We start from the raw sequence: 18,479 nt of genomic DNA on the forward strand, positions 1-18,479 counted from the left end.
ACACATTGGAAATTTCCTCATAGATCATTGACTCATTATGTGAACACTCATCTAACAAACAATTTCCTGAAAACACACTGTGTTCAGATAGCAAGACTTGCCTATATAAGTATATGATTATTATTATTCTTCTTATTATTATTCTTGTTACAGATAGGTAGCCGTGTTGGTCTGCCATAGTCAAAACAAAATAAAAAAAATCCTTCCAGTAGCACCTTAAAGACCAACTAAGTTATTCTTATTATTATTATTATTACCCTGGTTTCCCCAGCCACTCTGGGCAGCTCCCAACAGAATATTAAAAACACGATAAAACATCAAACACTATAAACTTCCCTGAACAGGGCTGCCTTCAGATGTCTTCTAAAAGTCAGATTGTTTTTTTTCCCCTTGACATCTGAAGGGAGGGTGCCACAACCTAGAAGGCCCTCTGCCTGGTTCCCTGTAACCTCACTTCTCGCAGTAAGGGAACTGCCAGAAGGCTCTCGGCGCTGGACCTCAGTGTCTGGGCTGAACAATGGGGGTGGAGATGCTTGCTCTTTGTACATGCTCTTGAAGAGTAGCTATGTTGATTAGTTTGCTGGGTACACTGTGCTACAATACCTTAGAGCAAATGTCGGCTTCCAGATGTTACTCCCATGAGCCTTAGTGAGAATGATAAGTAGATGGGGATGCTGAGATTTGCGGTCCAACAACATCTGGTGAGGCCACACTGGCTTCTCTTGCCTAACAGACGTACTGGGTCTATTTCAAAGACAATAGTTTAGCCCTGAGAAAATGCACAGAGAAGATGAAGAACACTGGAGGACAGGAAAACCAAAAGTAACTAAATACACCCTGAATAGTACAACTAACTTGATTTGGATTGTGAGTGGAATGTCCAACTATTTACTCTAAAGACAGGAAAATCCTAGTTAGGTTTTCTTTGTCAGGGTTTCCCAAACTTTCATCTCCAGCTGTTTTGGACTACAATTCTCAGCATCCCTAGCTAGAAGGACCAATGGTCAGGGATGATGGGAACTGTAGTTGAAAAACAGCTGGAGGCCCAAGATTGGGAAACACTGTTCTAAATGTTTCATATGATGAGGGACAGCATGGGTAAGCATGCTAGCTTCATTGCCCTTCACAATTTGGAAGGATAACTAAATCTCATGGGAACTGCAGGGTTAGAAAAGGATACACATTACAGATGTTTTCCCTCCAACTCACAGAGACCCATGGAGATAGCCAAGGGGAGACAAAACTAGTACAGTCATATCTCGGTTTACAGTCATATCTCTGGTTAAAGACACTTCAGGTTGAGCATTTTTAGGTTGCTTCCTGCGGCGACCCAGAAGTAACAGAATGGGTTACTTCCGGGTTTCGCCACTCGCACATGCGCAGACACTCAAAATGACATCACGTGCATGTGCAGAAGTGGCGAATTGCGACCCGCACATGCGCAGACACAGGTTGCATTCTGCTCAGGTTGCGAACGGGGCTCCGGAATGTATCCTGTTCGCAACCAGAGGTACCACTGTACGAACTTAATCCGTTCCGGAAGTCTGTTCTTAAACCAAAACCGTTCTTAAACCAATGCATGCTTTCCCTAATGAGGCCTCCCACCGCAGGTGCTCTTCCACCATTCGGGTTCCATTCTTAGACCAAGGTAAAGTTTGCAAACCGGGACACTACTTTTGGTTTTGCGGAGTTCGTAAACTGAATAGTTCGTAAACAGGGCTGTTCTTAAACCGAGGTAGCAGTGTATGCTCTCCATCCCTCAGATTTGTTGTTGTTGTTTAGATGTTTAGTCATGTCCGACTCTTCGTGACCCCATGGACCAGAGCACGCCAGGCACTCCTGTCTTCCACTGCCTCTCACAGTTTGGTCAAACTCATGCTGGTAGCTTCGAGAACACTGCCCAAGCATCTCATCTGTCATCCCCTTCTCCTTGTGCCTTCAATCTTTCCCAACATCAGGGTCTTTTCCAGGGAGTCTTCTCTTCTCATGAGGTGGCCAAAGTATTGGAGCCTCAGCTTCAGGATCTGTCCTTCCAGTGAGCACTCAGGGCTGATTTCCTTAAGAATGGATAGGTTTGATCTTCTTGCAGTCCATGGGACTCTCAAGAGTCTCCTCCAGCACCATAATTCAAAGGCATCAATTCTTTGGCGATCAGCCTTCATTATGGTCCAGTTCTCACTTCCATACATCACTACTGGGAAAACCATAGCTTGAACTATACGGACCTTTGTTGGCAAGGTGATGTCTCTGCTTTTTAAGATGCTGTCTACAACACCTGAATAGAGCTACAGACATGCTAAAATGTGAGATAAATGGTTAGAACTTTGAACATATGTTTGCTCCATTCTAAAGCATTTATTTTCAGGTGGAGCATGTGTGCCTTGTATGTCTGGCTACACTTTACATTTGCCGTGGGAAAAGCAGCCAAACAATGTGTGCTCCTTCTGATGCTTCTTCCCCATCTGCTTCACATTGGGCAACACTTGAGGGGCAAAAGAAAGCCTTTCCCCCTGGATGCCGCTTGAGCTGACCCATCATTTTCCAGAAGCAGCTCAACCGAGCAGCTCAGCAAAGTTTTGCCTGAGAGCTACAAATGACCACATAAGCTTGTTTGAGTTGCAGCTTTGTACGTGACTGATGGATTGATTTTGAAGGGTTGTATTCTGGTATTTCCGTCAGAAGATTCTCAAGATGATTTACAACAGACTGCAACTCTACAAAAGCGGTACCCCAAACCTCCACACATAACATCCATAATCCAGTAGCCTTAAATTCTCTGGCAGGTGGCTGAGGCCACAGTGTTCTTTTCAGTTCTGCAGTCCCCAGAGAAAATTGCACCTAGAGCAGAATATTCTCTCCAACAGGAAAAGAGTGGAGGAAGCAAACTTATTGCGGTGGCTGCTTTTATTCTTTTTTTTTGGAAATATTTTTTTATTAGATTTTAGATAACAAATTTCAATTTAAACATATTATTCACCTTCAGATTTAGGATTCTCGGAATCCCTTGACTTCCCACCGCCCTTCCCTGGTTTCCGTTGTCAATCCCTTTTTCCTTCAGCTTATCCTATTTCTCTAATTTGCTAGAAATATTATTAACCATTTTTCCATTGTATTTTGACATTACAAGCATAACTCTAATGCTGCCAAGGGTTTTAGTTGTTTACAGTGTTCTTTTAAATACATTATAAATTTTTCCCATTCCTTCTCGAATTTCTTCTCTTCCTGGTCTCTGATTTTCCCAGTCAATTTTGCCATTTCAGCATAGTCCATCATCTTCATCAGCCACTCCTCTCTGGTTGGAACTTTGTCTTCTTTCCATCTCTGGGCCAGTAGTATCCTCGCTGCTGTCGTCGCATACATGAAAAGTCTTTTCTGCTCTCTCGGAATCTCTGTACCTAAAATGACTAATAGAAAAGTCTCCGGATTTTTCACAAATGTTATTTTAAACATTTTCTTCAAGCAGTGGCTGCTTTTCTGTCCAGTGAATGGAACTCGGCTTGTTGAGAGAGCATTGAACCAGAAAAAGTGAGCAGTGAGTGATCAGAAATGAAGAGTCGGCAAAAGCTTGATGAAATAAATTTCTTTTCAGCAGGTATTTAAAGCCCACCACAGTTGGCAGTTCCCAAATTGCACAGGTGGTGTAGAGGATGGAGGCAATTCAAGGGAATGATGGGGTTTGGGGTTTGGCATGTTCCCCCAATGCATCTGAACAAGTGGATATTTTTTAATTATTATTTTAATTATTATTTATACTTTTCAGATTTATACAGGTCACTGGTTTTACAATCATTTTGACATTTCATAACTTGACTTTCTTTCCCCCTCTTTCTGCGGTTCCTTAAATTTATTTTTAATATCTTCTGCATATCCAAATTAACCTATTTGCTCATTTATTCATCTGCTTTAAACATATACAGTGGTGCCTCGCAAGACAAAAAGAATCTGTTCCGCGATTCTCTTTGTCTAGCGGTTTTTTCATCTTGCGAAGCAAGCCCATTGACGGCTTAGCGGACTAGCGCTATTAGCGGCTTAGCGGCTTTTAGTGGCTTATCAGCTTAGCGGATAAGCAGAGAAGTGGCTTAGCGGCTTAGAAAAAGGGGGGGAAAGGAAAAAAAGTCAGAAAAACTCGTAAGACATTTTGTCTTGCAAAGCAAACCCATAGGGAAATTCGTTTTGTGAAGCGCCTCCAAAACGGAAAACCCTTTCGTCTAGCGGGTTTTTCGTCTTGCGAGGCATTCGTCTTGCGGGGCACCACTGTACTCTTATGAAACTGCAGGCTATTACAATAATCCTGCCAATGTTACTATCTGTTTACAATTTACCTGTTAATATCCAATAAACCATTTCCATTCTTTTATAAAAAGTTTGTCATCTTGATTTCTTATTCTTCCGGTAAGTTTTGCCATTGCTGCATATTCCATAAGTTTTTTTATCCATTCTTCCTTTGCTGGGACTTCTTCTTTCCATTTTGGGGCAAGTAACATTCTTGCTGCTGTAGTCACATACATGAATAAATTTCTATACGGCTTGGGTAGTTCTGTCCCTATAATTCCCAAATAATGTGCCTATAATGCCCTGTACAGTGGTGCCCCGCAAGACGAACGCCTCGCAAGACGGAAAACCTGCTAGACGAAAGGGTTTTCCGTTTTGGAGGCGCTTCGCAAAACGAATTTCCCTATGGGCCTACGGGTTCCCCCCCCCTTTTTCCCCCTTTTCCTAAGCGCTAAGCCGCTTATCAGCTGATCCGCTGATAAGCCGCTTAACAGCTGATCGCTAAAAGCCACTAAACCGCTAATAGCACTAATCCGCTAAGCTGTCAATGGGCTTGCTTCGCAAGACGAAAAAACTGCTATACGAAGAGCCTCACGGAACGGATTAATTTTGTCTTGTGAGGCACCACTGTATTATTATTCATCATTCACATTGTTATGAGCACCAGAATGAGATCATAATTGCCAACCTCTCTCCTTCAGGTGGACAACACCAGCATGAGGACACAAAGACCAGTCTCTCTCCTTCATTGGCCACTATCAACATGAGGTCACAATGGCCAGTCTCTGTCTCTCTCTCCTTCAGGGAGGCAGCATCCTCATGAGGTCACAATGGCCAGGAGAGGATATGAAAAAACCAGCAGGCTGTGTGTGCAGATGGTAGAGGCAAGTGTTGCCTGGCACCCCAGATTCAATGGTGAGCCTTCAAAGTGCAATGACCAGTCTCTCTCCTTCATTGGCCACTATCAACATGAGGTCACAAAGGCAAGTCTCTCTCTCTCTCCTTCAGAGAGGCAGCACAATTTCTACACAGTTTAGGTACTTCTGTCCCTATAATTCCCCTTTTGGAGAGCTTCTGGGGTTTTTTGTGTGTGTTTTTACCAACGTTATTTTAAACATCCTTTTTCATTTCATTATATATCATTTCCCATCTGAACAATCATAGCCTTGGAGTTGGCATAGTAAATCTCTTCACTTTGTGGTCAGTGTCCCGGTTGCAGCAAAATGGCAACGACACAGGATGCAGGAATTGCTCCACCACCCAATTCTCCCCACTGCGACTACCCTGGTAAAGTAGGATTTCTCTGTAAGTCATTTTTTATTTTTTATTTTTTAATAGATTTTATTAAAGTTTTAAAGGTTACAGAAAGAAAAATAGAAAAAGTTAAACAAACAAAGCACACACAAAAAACACAAATCCAACCTTTACATAACTTTCTTTCCTTTGCTTATTTCCTTGACCTCCTCACACCTCCCTTTTTTGTATTCTAGTTCAATTAAATATTTCAGCAAATCCTTTCCATCTTTGTTTTTATCCTAAAAATTTATCTTGATATACTATAATTTTACATTCTCCTCTTTCACTAATTACCAATCCATTTTTACTTAATCCTTTATAACATTTCTGCTAAAACCACATAGCTTCATTCCAGCATCCTTCTAACATTAATTTTACAAAGTTTCTGTAGATAAACTTTAATTTTTTTCCAATCTTCTTCCACCGACTCTTCTCCCTGGTCTCGGATTCTGCTGGTCATTTCTGCCAGTTCCATGTAGTCCATCACCTTCATCTGCCATTCTTCCCGGGTGGGTAAATCTTGTGTCTTCCAATACTTTGCAATAAGTATTCTTGCTGCTGTTGTGTGTAAGTCATTTTTTAATTCATTACTTATTTTGCATGCGAGGGCCTAATGTGGCAGAGCTCACTTTTCCCCTTCTTAATTGGCTCTTCAGAATCAGTATTTACCCTAGCGTAGTAGGCTACTTGTTAGGCATATCCTCAAACACACCCTCTATCTCTCGTACAGACAAGTGAAAAGCATTGTTAGAGGTAAACAACACATTGGAGCTAGGCCTATTCTGGAATCAAATCAGAAGCGGGATGGCTTTCATAATTCCAGGACCGTCCCTGGAAAATTGGGTTTGCATTTGGATCCTGCGTGTGAAACTCCCATCCCTGCTATAATTCATCATCCTTAATTTCTGACTGTTTGGCTTACATGCCGACCGTCCTGGAGCCATGCAAACAAATTATCTGCTCCATCTTTAGTCAAAGTGGCCAAATTCAATTTAGCAAAGATGAAGGGGTCACTCTCAGTGGACAACAATTCATATTTTTGAGAGTTAGCCAAAGGAAATAAATAAAGTTCAACTTTAGCTATCTGAAAGGCCTTGGAGACATGCAAAGCATTTGACTAATCAGAAGCTAGGAATGCTGTTTATGGAGGGTTGCAGTGACACGAAGCTACCGTGGTAATATGACAGAGTCTCTCTCTTCCTCTGTCCACAGCAAAGGGTGTTGTCCTCTATTCCTCTGGTGAATTCCCCATGTCCACCTAGATTGGGGTCAGGCAGACATCCAGTTGCCTGACATTTTTATGTGACCTTACTTGATTCCTGCTTCCTGAAACAATATTTGAATCGAAATGTAGCAGTGCTACAAAATTCGCTCTTCTCTGATTTTTGCAATGCCCCTCTCTCTCTCTCTCTCTCTCTCTCTCTTAATAATCTTTATTAATTTAAATTACACATGTATACAAAGAATTTACAACCTCATACTACAAAAAGAATATTAAAGAAAAAAGAATTAAGAAAAAAGAAAAGAAGAAAATACAGAAAAAAGAAAGAAGAAAAAGCAGATTTACGTGCATAAAAAACTTAATCTTCCTAATTAATACTTAAATAAACACTCAAATACTTAAATAAACACTTCTGACAAAACGAGTCTTCCCTTCTCAACAAAACAGTGTGTGCAAAAATATATATATTGGGGGGAAGTGTGCAAATAAATGCATGTTTGACAAAAAAATAGCACACACAAATGTGTTATATTGAGCAGGAGTAGGCAACCTAAGGCCCATGGGCCACAAGCAGCCCATGAGGGCCGTTTAACCGGCCCACGAGCCGCCCCCAAACTGAGCCACCTGCTCGGTGAGTCCCCACACACTGTGCTAAACTGGCGCAGCGCAGGGACTCGCTTCTGCGGCGCCGGAAATCGTGTCTGCACAGATGCACACACCAGAAATTACGTCTGCACAGACACGGATGCTAGAAATCGTGGGCGCGGGTGCTGAAGCGCAAACACAATCCGGCCCACGGAGCGATCTCCGCAGGAGTGAACCGGCCCAGGAGAGGTAAACCTTGCCAACCCCTGATATTGAGAGATGCTGCTTGCAAAAATGTGTATATCAGAAGAAATGAAAATGCATAATAAAATGCTGGCAAATTGTTGTATTGGCATTATTATTATTATTATTATTATTAAAAAAGAAAAGCAATACAGAAATGCGGAGAACTTAAGACTGGGGGGAAATGAGAGATTGAGAGAAATCAGACTGGATAGTTGTTGTTGTTGTTATTATTATTATTATTATTATTATTATTATTATTTTAATTTATATACCGCCCTATACCTGGAGGTCTCAGCGCAGTTCACAGAACAAAATCAAAATATAAAACGCAAAAATATATAATCGAAATAAAAACAACAACCCAATAACCTGCCCACCCCCGCAAAAACCCCACATTTTAAAAGGGCATAGGATGTTTCATCAATCCCTACAACCAGGCAGTGGTGCCAAATCTGTGACAATTACTGTGAGGGAGGGAAAAACTGAGGTTTATGTGGGTTCTCACGAGGCAAGAGACAGTGATTACAGCAAAAACCTTTATGGAACTAACAGAACTGGATAACAGAGGCAAAGCAACTGCTTATATACATTTCTGAAGGCGTGGGCCACTCCCACTCCCTACATGATTGGCTGTCTAAACTTCCAAGCTGCGAGTCATTACTCAGATTTTAAGAGCCAATGGCAGAGGCCCAAATCCTGAAATTGGATATCGGAACACAGGAGCTCAGAATCCTTGGTCTAGACTCAAGCTCAGGCAGACACAGACCGCTGAATACTAACAAAAACCTTGAGACCAGCCAATTGATTTGGAGATGAAGTTCCTTCCTGGACTCAAATATGGCGACCAAAAAAATTGCATAGCAAGGTCATTAGCAAAACAATAAACCACAAAAAACAAATAAACCACAGAAGTGAGGATGGGAGGGTGGGAGACCAAAAAGCTGACTGCAGTGTCAGGTGAACAGCTGAGGCCTCCCATGATTGACCAATTATTGTGGGTGGGTAAACCTGAATTTCCCCATGGCCAAAGGGAGGGAACATCTCCCATTGGTCATTGGGAGGGATCAAAATGGTCTGACACTGATAGTGAGTTGTGTGGTGCCACAACTGCCACCCACAACTCTTCACACAATGAGTGTAACACAAAGCCAGATTCTCATGGTCCATTGTACAAGCAAGCTTTGTTCCAGTTTGTCCCACTGTTTCAGCCTTTCAGGGTTCCAGTCCATGTTGCGTCTGGAGAACGAATGTCGCCCCTGTGCATTGCACAATCTTTAAGCGCTGATGTATACATAATTTTTTTTTATTTATGTATGCAACAACAGCCACATGGATGTTGCTAGCCCAGAGATGGAAAGAAGAGTCCCTACCAGAGAGGAATGGCAAACTAAGCTGATGGACTACGCCTGGTGTAGGCAAACTAAGGCCGGGGGCTGGATGCGGCCGAATTGCCTTCTCAATCCGGCCCGCAGACGGTCCGGGAATCAGTGAGTTTTTACATGAGTAGAATGTGCCTTTTATTTAAAATGCATCTCTGGGTTATTTGTGGGGCCTGCCTGGTGTTTTTACATGAGTAAAATGTGTGCTTTTATTTAAAATGCATCTCTGGATTATTTGTGGGGCATAGGAATTCATTCATTTCCCCCCAAAAAATATAGTCCGGCCCACCACATGGTCTGAGGGACGGTGGACTGGCCCACAGCTGGAAAAGGTTGCTAACCCCTGGACTACGCCGAAATGGCAAAACTGACCGGAAAGCTCAGGAACCAAGAAGACTAAAACTTTAAGAAAGAATGGGGGGGAATATGATTTATTTAGGAGACCACTGTAAGCAGATGAAAACATTAGCAGGATTCTAATAACACTTGTAATGTAACATACACTATAGACAATATGGAAAGATATAAAATATAAATTATGAAATAATATGCAGTTGAAAATGTTGACAATAGGACCCAGGGAGGGGGTGGTGGGAAGTCTCGAGATTCAGAGAAATCTCTATATATGGATATGTATTTGGTATTGTTACAACTTTACATTTGGAAAATCAAATAAAAACGATTTCAAAAAACAAACCAACGCTGATGCAGCTGCTTAGCAGAGGGAAAATGACACCCAAGCAAAGCGGTACTCATAAATAACCTGCCATCTTTGAAAAATTAAACGGAAGCCTCCCAGTTGACCTTTGGCCTCTGGTCTTTCGTAAAGGTGGCTGGGCAGGATGGCCAATGGAGACAAATCCACAAGCGCAAAAATCAATGCCGCTACTTAAAAATCCTTATGAAATACATCGGGACAGAGATGCAATGTATAATTAATTGATTAGCCCCAAGAGATCATTCAACGGAGCCTAGCACACATGAGCAACATCAAATTTAAGTGATGAAAGATGTAGCATACAGTAGTGTGTGTGGGACTTTTTACTGGGTGGGTTGGACACCCAGTAACACTCTGCCTTCTTGTTGATAACCATGCTACAAGCCAACTGTTAGATTTTCATTTTTTAAAATGAAAATAAAAAAATGAAATAAAAAAATGCTACTTATGTAGGCCAGCAATTTCCACTTTACACCAGGCCAATGAGCAGCCAAAGAACAGAAATAAGAAGACTCCTATGGGATCCACTATTCCACAGCTGGAGCCAAGTGTGGAGAATGATTCATGGTTTTGAGCCTTGACTTCTAACTGGATTGGCTACGGAACAATTAACCATAAAACGAAATCGTGCTTTTTCTTCCAGAACACTTTGAGGCAAAAGAACATCTTCAACAGCTTGCCCTCAGAGCATACCACACAACTTGTGCAATAAACAGCAACGTTGGTTTAAAAGGGGTGGCGCTGTGGGTAAAACCTCAGCGCCTAGGACTTGCCGATCGCATAGTCGGCGGTTCGAATCCCCGCGGCGGGGTGAGCTCCCGTCATTCGGTCCCACCTAGCAGTTCGAAAGCACCCTTAAGTGCAAGTAGATAAATATGTACCGCTTTATAGCGGGAAGGTAAACAGCATTTCCGTGTGCTGCTCTGGTGCCAGTTCGCCAGAGCAGCTTCGTCACGCTAGCCACGTGACCCGGAAGTGTCTGCGGACAGCGCTGGCTCCTGGCCTCTAGAGTGAGATGAGCGCACAACCCTAGAGTCTGTCAAGACTGGCCCGTACGGGCAGGGGTACCTTTACCTTTACCTTTGCCACACTGAGACAGGTTTATTTTTTATATAAATTTATTTATTTGGTTTTTCAAATTAAAGATTTATAATCACATATCCAACATACATCATAAAAACAAGAGTCCAAAGAATCTTCTGGACTTCCCCCCTCCCCTTTGTGGGTCCTATTTTTAGTCATTCCCTCCTGCATCTTTCATAATAATCCAAATCTTTTACATCTCCATAATGTCCAAAATTCAACATTAAACTACAAGTGTTATTCCAATCCTACTAATGATTTTAGCTATTTGCAATGGTTTTTAAGATAGATTATAACTTTTCCCCATTCCTTTTTAAATGCTGGTCTTCCTGATTTCTGATTCTTCCAGTCATTTTTGGATTGCAGCATAATCCATCAATTTAATCTGCCATTCTTCTCTGGAAGGGACTTTATCTTCTTTCCATCTCTGGGCCAATAATATCTGCACACCCATGGTCGCATACATACGGTAAATAGCATTTTCTGCTTCCTTGGGATGTTGGCACCTAGAATTCCTAAAAGAAAGGCTTTGGGGGTTTTTTATAAGAAAATGTTATTTTAAACATTTTTTTCACTTCATTATATATCATTTCCCAAAAATTTTTTACAGTTGTACCTTGGAAGCCGAATGCCTTGGCGCCCGAAAAAATTGGCTCCCAAACCATCGAAACCCAGAAGTGAGTGTTCCAGTTTTCAAATGATTTTCGGAAGCCAGATGTCTAGCTCGGAAGCCTTGCTTTGGTTTTTGAACGGTTCCAGGAGTTGAACAGACTCCCAGAACACATTCTATTAAAAAACCAAGGTACCACTGTACTACCTTGCATGTCCACCACATATGAAAAAATGTGCCTTCTTTTTCCTTACATTTCCAACATATTTGTGTACCTGTTTTATACATTTTTGCTAATTTAAAGGTAAAGGTACCCCTGACAGTTAAATCCAGTTGCGGACGACTCTGGGGTTGCGGCACTCATCTCGCTTTACAGGCCGAGGGAGCCAGCATTTGTTCGCTTCCGCAGACAGTTTTTCCAGGTCATGTGACCAGCATGACTAAGCCGCTTCTGGCGAACCAGAGAAATGCACGAAAACGCTGTTTACCTTCCCGCTGGAGCAGTACCTATTTATCTACTTGCACTCTGTGCTTTCGAACTGCTAGGTTGGCAGGAGCTGGGACCGAACAACAGGAGCTCACCCTGTCGTGTGGCCTCGAACCACCGACCTTCCAATCAGCAAGTCCAAGTGGCGCAGTACTTTAAACCACAGCGCCACCCATGTCCCTTATTTTTGCTAATTTACTGGGAGTTAAATATCAACGGTACATCATTTTCATATAGTTGCACTGAGACAAGTTTAGAACTGCAAGATGAAAGGTTTTGTTTGTTTGTTTGTTTGTTTTAGTGGTGGGGGGGATATCAGCAGAATAAATAGTTACAAGGTTTGATGCATGAAATGATGTTTGTGAAAATATGCTTCATTAAATGTTCCGAATGCATAGCCCTTCGAAATGTCATAGTTGGGTAGCTGAAAAAAGGAGGGCATGTCGAGGTCACCCCCAAATAAATCCCAATTAACACAGAATTTTTGTTTAGGTTTTTGGCATAATTTTGGCCACAACTTTATTAAAATACATAAATGTGATAAGGAATTGGTTCCGACTATCTGTCCCCGCCCCAGGACAGAACTGACTTCCGGATTCCTTTAACGGAATTCCCTTGCAGCAGCAGCAATGGAGGGGCAGGCACCACCAATTCTCATCCCTCCACCAACCAATTTTTTAACCAATGCCTAACCGCAACCTTACAAGTTGTGACGATTTGCTATGCAGTAGGCAAAAAACAAATGGCACCAGCCAATCATCCAAATGGACAAAATTCCAACCAAGCCCCTGCCCCAAAAGCAGACGACCCCATGACAGGCATAGCAAGGTCACTGCAATAGCCCCAAATTAGGGAGGGTGGGTGGGTGATCCGATGCACGCAGCAAAAGAACAGAGTCAGTGCTGCGTGGCCTGATTTTATAACCTTTGGTCCGTCCCACTAATTGGCAACATCAAGATTTTCCCAGTAACCCAACAGCCCAATCACTGCAGATGGTCATCCAAACTATCCCACCCAGCAACAGAGGGGTGGCCTGTCAGACCCCACCGCAACACGTGCTCTCCATGAAGGAGAACACGCTTTGTAATATATAGAATAATAATGAACATCTCAGGACTCCGACCCCCTTCCCTTACTCTTGAAAGGCTTTCCAAGAATATCCATACGGTCAAGGTTTATGCTCTGTTTCCAAAATAAGGGATCATGTGCCTTTGTCTCAACATTCTAAAACAAATGTTTAAATCTAAATGGATTCTATTTGGGCACAGCTGGAGTTTATATGGATCAGCTTACGGAATCAGGTCCTGCGTTTCTTGACACACTGCTACATTTCAGTCAATATTTAGTCAAACCTGATCCCAATTTACTACAAGAAAAAAATAAATCAGCCAGGAAGTTTTAAGGAGAACATACTTGTGTCTGAAACGTCTACCCATGCCTTCGCTCTCATAGGGTCAATGCAGGACTTTCCCATTATTATCATTATTAGCCTTTGAATGGTGAATTTGTAGTGCTTATGTGGCTTCCTTGGTTCACTGGGCAGTTAAAGCTAGAGGTGAGTCATTTAAGGCACATTTGATGCATTGCCAAAAGAACGTTGGAGGAGATTTGATGTTCTCAGGGCTGGCCCAAGACATTCTGGCACCTGAGGCTGCTGCCTGAGGCAGTTGCCTCACCTTGCCTTATGGGTGAGCTGGACTTGGATGCTATCCATTTTATTACATATTGTTCTGACGTATGTTCATATAGCTGTGGCCTATCGAACCAAATCAGCTGGGGGAAAAGTTACACAATGTCAATATGAGGTGTCAGATGGATTATTGCCATTCCTATCCTACGATCCAGTATGACAGCAGCCGTGCTCTGGAACAATTAAGATCAATCAGGCTCCTTTGCTGAACTGTTTTCGACGCCTGATGAAAATCTCTTTTGCTCCGGCAAGCCTACCCAAACATGTAATTTTATTATACTTGTTTTTAAGTTCTGTTGATTTTATCTACGGTCGTGATCATTCTGTTATGTCTACTGGTTTTTTTAAAGAGTTTGCTCATTTTGTTGGTATGTTTTCGATAAACATTTTACACCGTTAACTTCGTAGGGTTTTTAAATTTATTTATTTTACTAAGGAGTTTATACGTTTTGCTAAATAAATAAATCTTCATAATATGCATGCTCCAGAGGCTTCAGCTCGTGTCGTTCCTACTCTGTCTCTCTCGCCACACAGTGAACAAGGGCACTGCTAGGACCGGCAACAAACAGGACACAGTGGCGTAGCATGGGGGGTGCAGGGGGGGCCAGCCGCACCGGGCGCAACATTTGGGGGGCGCTCGCACTCGCAGCTCTCTGCCCCTACCTGGCTCACTCACTCTCTCTCACTGCAGTGCTGGCTGTGCGAATCCGATCCGAGCTGCCGGGTCGCCGCCCACTGTGGAGGGGGAGGGTGCCAGGCGTGCATTGCGGTGCGGAGCGGAGAGAGAGCGAGGGAGGGACTATCTGGGGGAGGGACAGTGCAGCGGCCGCCCAGTGCAGCCCTGAGCGCGGGAGAGAACCACACCCGACCAGCCCAGGCAGCAGCAAGAAGAAGCTGGCAGCGGCGGCAGGTTAGGGGTTAGGGGCGCAAATTACCTGCCTTGCCCCGGGTTAGGTGGCGCAAATTACTTGCCTTGCCCCGGGTTAGGCGGCGCAAATTACTTGCCTTGCCCCAGGTGCTGACAACCCACGCTACGCCGCTGAGAGGACACAGACTCCACTAGAAATTGGTTCTAAACAGTGTTTTCTGTGTTTGGCATCCTGTTAAAGTGCTGAGTTGTGAGAGAAGTTGTCATATACTCTTATGCTAGCTGGTGATGGGTAAAGGTAAAGGATTTCTGGACAGCTAAGTCCAGTCAAAGGTGACTATGGGGTTGCGGCGCTCATCTCGCTTTCATGCCAAGGGAGCCAGCATTTGTCCACAGACAGCTTTCCAGGTCATGGGGCCAGCATGACTAAACCGCTTCTGGTGCAACTGGACACCGTCACGGAAGCCAGAGCGCACGGAAATGCCGTTTACCTTCCCGCCACAGCGGTACCTATTTCTCTACTTGCACTGGTGTGCTTTTGAATTGCTAGGTTGGCAGAAGCTGGGACAGAGCAACAGGAGCTCACCCTGTCATGGGGATTCAAACCGCCAACCTTCTGATCAGCAAGCCCAAGAGGCTCAGAGGTCTAGACCACAGTGCTACCCGAGTCCCTATTGGTGATGGGTAGGGATGCAAGAAAGCACCAATATCTTTCTTAGAATCATAGAATCGGTTGGAAGGAACCGCGATGATCATATAGTTTAAGCTCCCCACAATGCAGGAATATCAACTTGAGCTTCCATGACAATGGCCATCCACCTCTGCTTTGTCGTATGCAGTGCTGTTTCCCTTCCACTGCAGCTCACTTTCCAACAAAGACTACAATATTCGTCTTGCTATCTGCAGAGGCGGAATTTTAATGTAAGTTGATTACTTTATCATTACGTGATTCCATACCATTCATTTCAATGCAAAGGAAACAAGATGCAGATAGGGAGGGGAGCCATCATTTATGTATCGTTGGTGGACTGGAAACAATAGGGAATAACTACAGCAGGAGTCTAGGCTCAGCTAATATTTATTTTATTTGGTGCTTCACCTTTGTATCCCACCTTTCGTCCAAGGAGCTCAAGATGGTTTACATGGTTCTTCCCATTTTTACTTCTTCATGTCTACCCTGTGAGGTAGGTGTGATGGTTCTAGGGGTTGCTCGTGCGTAAACTGGTGCCACACCTGGCTGGGTTGCCTGAGTGAACCTTTTCTGTCCGGACAGCCACTCACCCGTGGCTGTCTCAATCGCTGGCAGAATCCGTCAGTGGGCATTTCTTAAATTTCTTCCAGCAAAGAAGCTCTTTGACGCCTAGTCTCCTCCTACTCTCTCTGCGCGAAAGCCTTCTGTGCAAGGAGGGCGTGGGCAGCGGAGGACCTCTACTCTCCCCGCTGTTCCCCGGCAAGGAGTCATGGGACCACCCCGCTGCTTCCCCCATCTCCCCCCCTTCTCCACTGGTGCTACGCTGATTCTCTTCCCCAGAAGAGGGGCTGCCTCTCCCAATCCCGGGACGCTCTCTGGAATCCCTCTGGATTTTGCTCTCTCCCTCCAGCACTGATGGCAGTTCCCTGACAGTAGGTTAGCCTGAGAACAAGGGACTGGCCCAAGATCATACAGTGAGCTTTACAGAGGATTGATCTCTAACCTCCAACAACAGGACTGTACAAGGGTCCCCAATTATAAAATCATAGAAAACGGGACATACGTAGTCGCTCCAGCAGCATATCTCTATTTCCTCACATCCAGAAATGAAAGAAGGGCTTTTACTCTTGCTAGAAGCTCAGCCTTGCCCTCACCAGTTCTGGAAGGCTCCTATAGAAGGGTCCCATACGCACAGAGACTTTGCGCCTGCCCATTAGGGGAAATAGGAAGCCTTGAACATATATATTTTTAGATGTCCTTATTATGTTGAGATTCGTAGGGACACCATCGATCCTTTGCTGAAGAGGCTCGCCAATCTTTCAGACAAGTCTAAACTTAATTCTTTCCTCTTAGGCAACGATCATAAGACGACCTGTGCCCAGATTTGTAGGCACAGATCATCCTCTAGAATAAAATAGCTTACTAGGGAAATGCTGAAGTTGCCCTTTGGGGCAACTCAGGGTCAATCTCAGCTGTACAGGTGTATGTATATATCTCAATTTTAACGCATGAGCTATTGCTGCAATCTGCTCCGACTGTATATTTTATCTTTATGAATGCTGTTTTTATTGTGTTATGTTATGTGAGCTGGTCTTTGACCGTAATAAATTATCTGTCTATCTAAATTATCTCTCTCTAGCCTCCTAGGTCCTAATCCTGCACTCAGGCCCCATTGGGGTCAGCCCTTGATTTTGCTACCCAACCTCCTTCAATTTCTAGCCTTGCCACCATTCCTATCTTCGCCAAGAAATAGTATGATAGAAGATGCACTTAAGGGGGGGGGGTGGCTGGTGCTGTCTCAAAGTTCCTTGAAGCTTTGGTAATGTTTGCTTCATGCTACGCTCCTTCATTGCAGGACAAACGAAAATGGAAAGCCCCATTTTAGTTCTAGATAAATTATGTCAAATGTTTGCACTTTGGCAAGGAATGTGCAGGCACCTCTTCGCATCATGCTTCGCTGTGTCGGGCTATCAGGAGCTGGCAAGCACAGCCTCTGCTCCTCAGCTATGTAGGAATGCAGGATTGTCAGATTTCAATCAAGAGGGAAAGCTAGCCAGGACCTTCAGCTAAAGTAAACCTTGAGCACTTAATATTTAATACAAAAACATCCTGTCCTCTTAGACTGATTCACCTTCAACAAAGTACAACTTTGTCTTCGGAACAAGGAGATTACAAGAAAGAGGGCTTAAACTTTAATGGAATATATAAAACAGTAAATGATTAAGTTCCAGGTGGTGAGCACATTCTGATACCATGTGAGAATCTCACCCTGGCCATTGGATTGACACTGATTGACGTCACGTGTCACGTTTGCATGCTTTCAAGCTGACAGTGCTTCTCAGAACTGGAACAGAACCAAAGTAGATGCTATCCTACGTATGCAGGGACTGGATGGGCCAAACTATGTAGAAGCCATTTTGTCAAGCAAGCCGTGTATTTATTGTTGTTGTGTTGTTTTGAAAAATCAGCAGGCTACTTACTGCTGCAGTCCCACCTAGGGGTAAGTCCCACTGAACGCAGAGGGGCTTTCTTCTAAGTACAGTGGTACCTCAGGTTAAGAACTTAATTCGTTCCGGAGGTCCGTTCTTAACCTGAAGCACCACTTTAGCTAATGGGGCCTCCTGCTGCCACCATGCCACTGCTGCACAATTTATGTTCTCATCCTGAAGCAAAGTTCTTAACCCGAGGTACTATTTCTGGGTTAGCAGAGTCTGTAACCTGAAGCATCTGTAACCTGAAGCGTCTGTAACCCAAGGTACCACTGTAGATGTTTATGGGACATAGGGGAAAGCTTCAGAGAAAACTTGCAGTGAGTCTTGGCCCAATAGATCTTGAAAATTACCATAGAAGACGGTAAATGTCCAGTGAGCCAGCTTCTGAGCAGATGTCTAGATTTGAATCACCAAACCTAAATCTACTTTTCAGCATTGAACATGGCAGTTAGGAAGCACCTTAAAAATTTTTATTTGCTGCAGACATACACTTAGAAATGTGATTTAAACAAAGATGCATTTTTGAGTGTAGCTACCTTTGGCAATTTGTTGGGTGGGTGGGGACAAAATGAAGCCCCACCCACCCTAAAGATCAGAGGGGTGGATGTTTGGAGGGGTATTGTACCTTAGCTTTCCTAAATTTACAGGTGGCTGAAGGTTTTTGGGAGTTTCCTCTGGCTTTTAATAATCATTAAAAATGAAAATGAAAAAGCACTGCGACACCCACAGGCTCCCTCCATTACTGGCTGGCCACATTTTGCATCCCATCACATTGCTCTGAAAGCATTCCAGGAAGTAGAGCTGTCAGAAAGTTGCAGAGGGACAACTTGCAGTGAGTGG

The 18,479-nt window shown here is 43.6% G+C and overlaps 1 long non-coding RNA gene across 1 annotated transcript; it reads left to right on the top strand.

Moving 5' to 3' along the window:
* Positions 1–5,101: 5,101 nt before the first annotated feature.
* Positions 5,102–11,802, top strand: LOC307212707. Its single transcript, XR_013837126.1, has 3 exons — positions 5,102–5,309; positions 5,437–5,564; positions 11,412–11,802. It is a non-coding gene; the product is annotated as an uncharacterized lncRNA (long non-coding RNA).
* Positions 11,803–18,479: the final 6,677 nt, after the last annotated feature.

This window comes from Podarcis cretensis (assembly GCF_951804945.1).
Source record: "Podarcis cretensis genome assembly, chromosome: 3".
In the NCBI taxonomy this organism is placed as follows: Eukaryota; Metazoa; Chordata; class Lepidosauria; order Squamata; family Lacertidae; genus Podarcis; species Podarcis cretensis.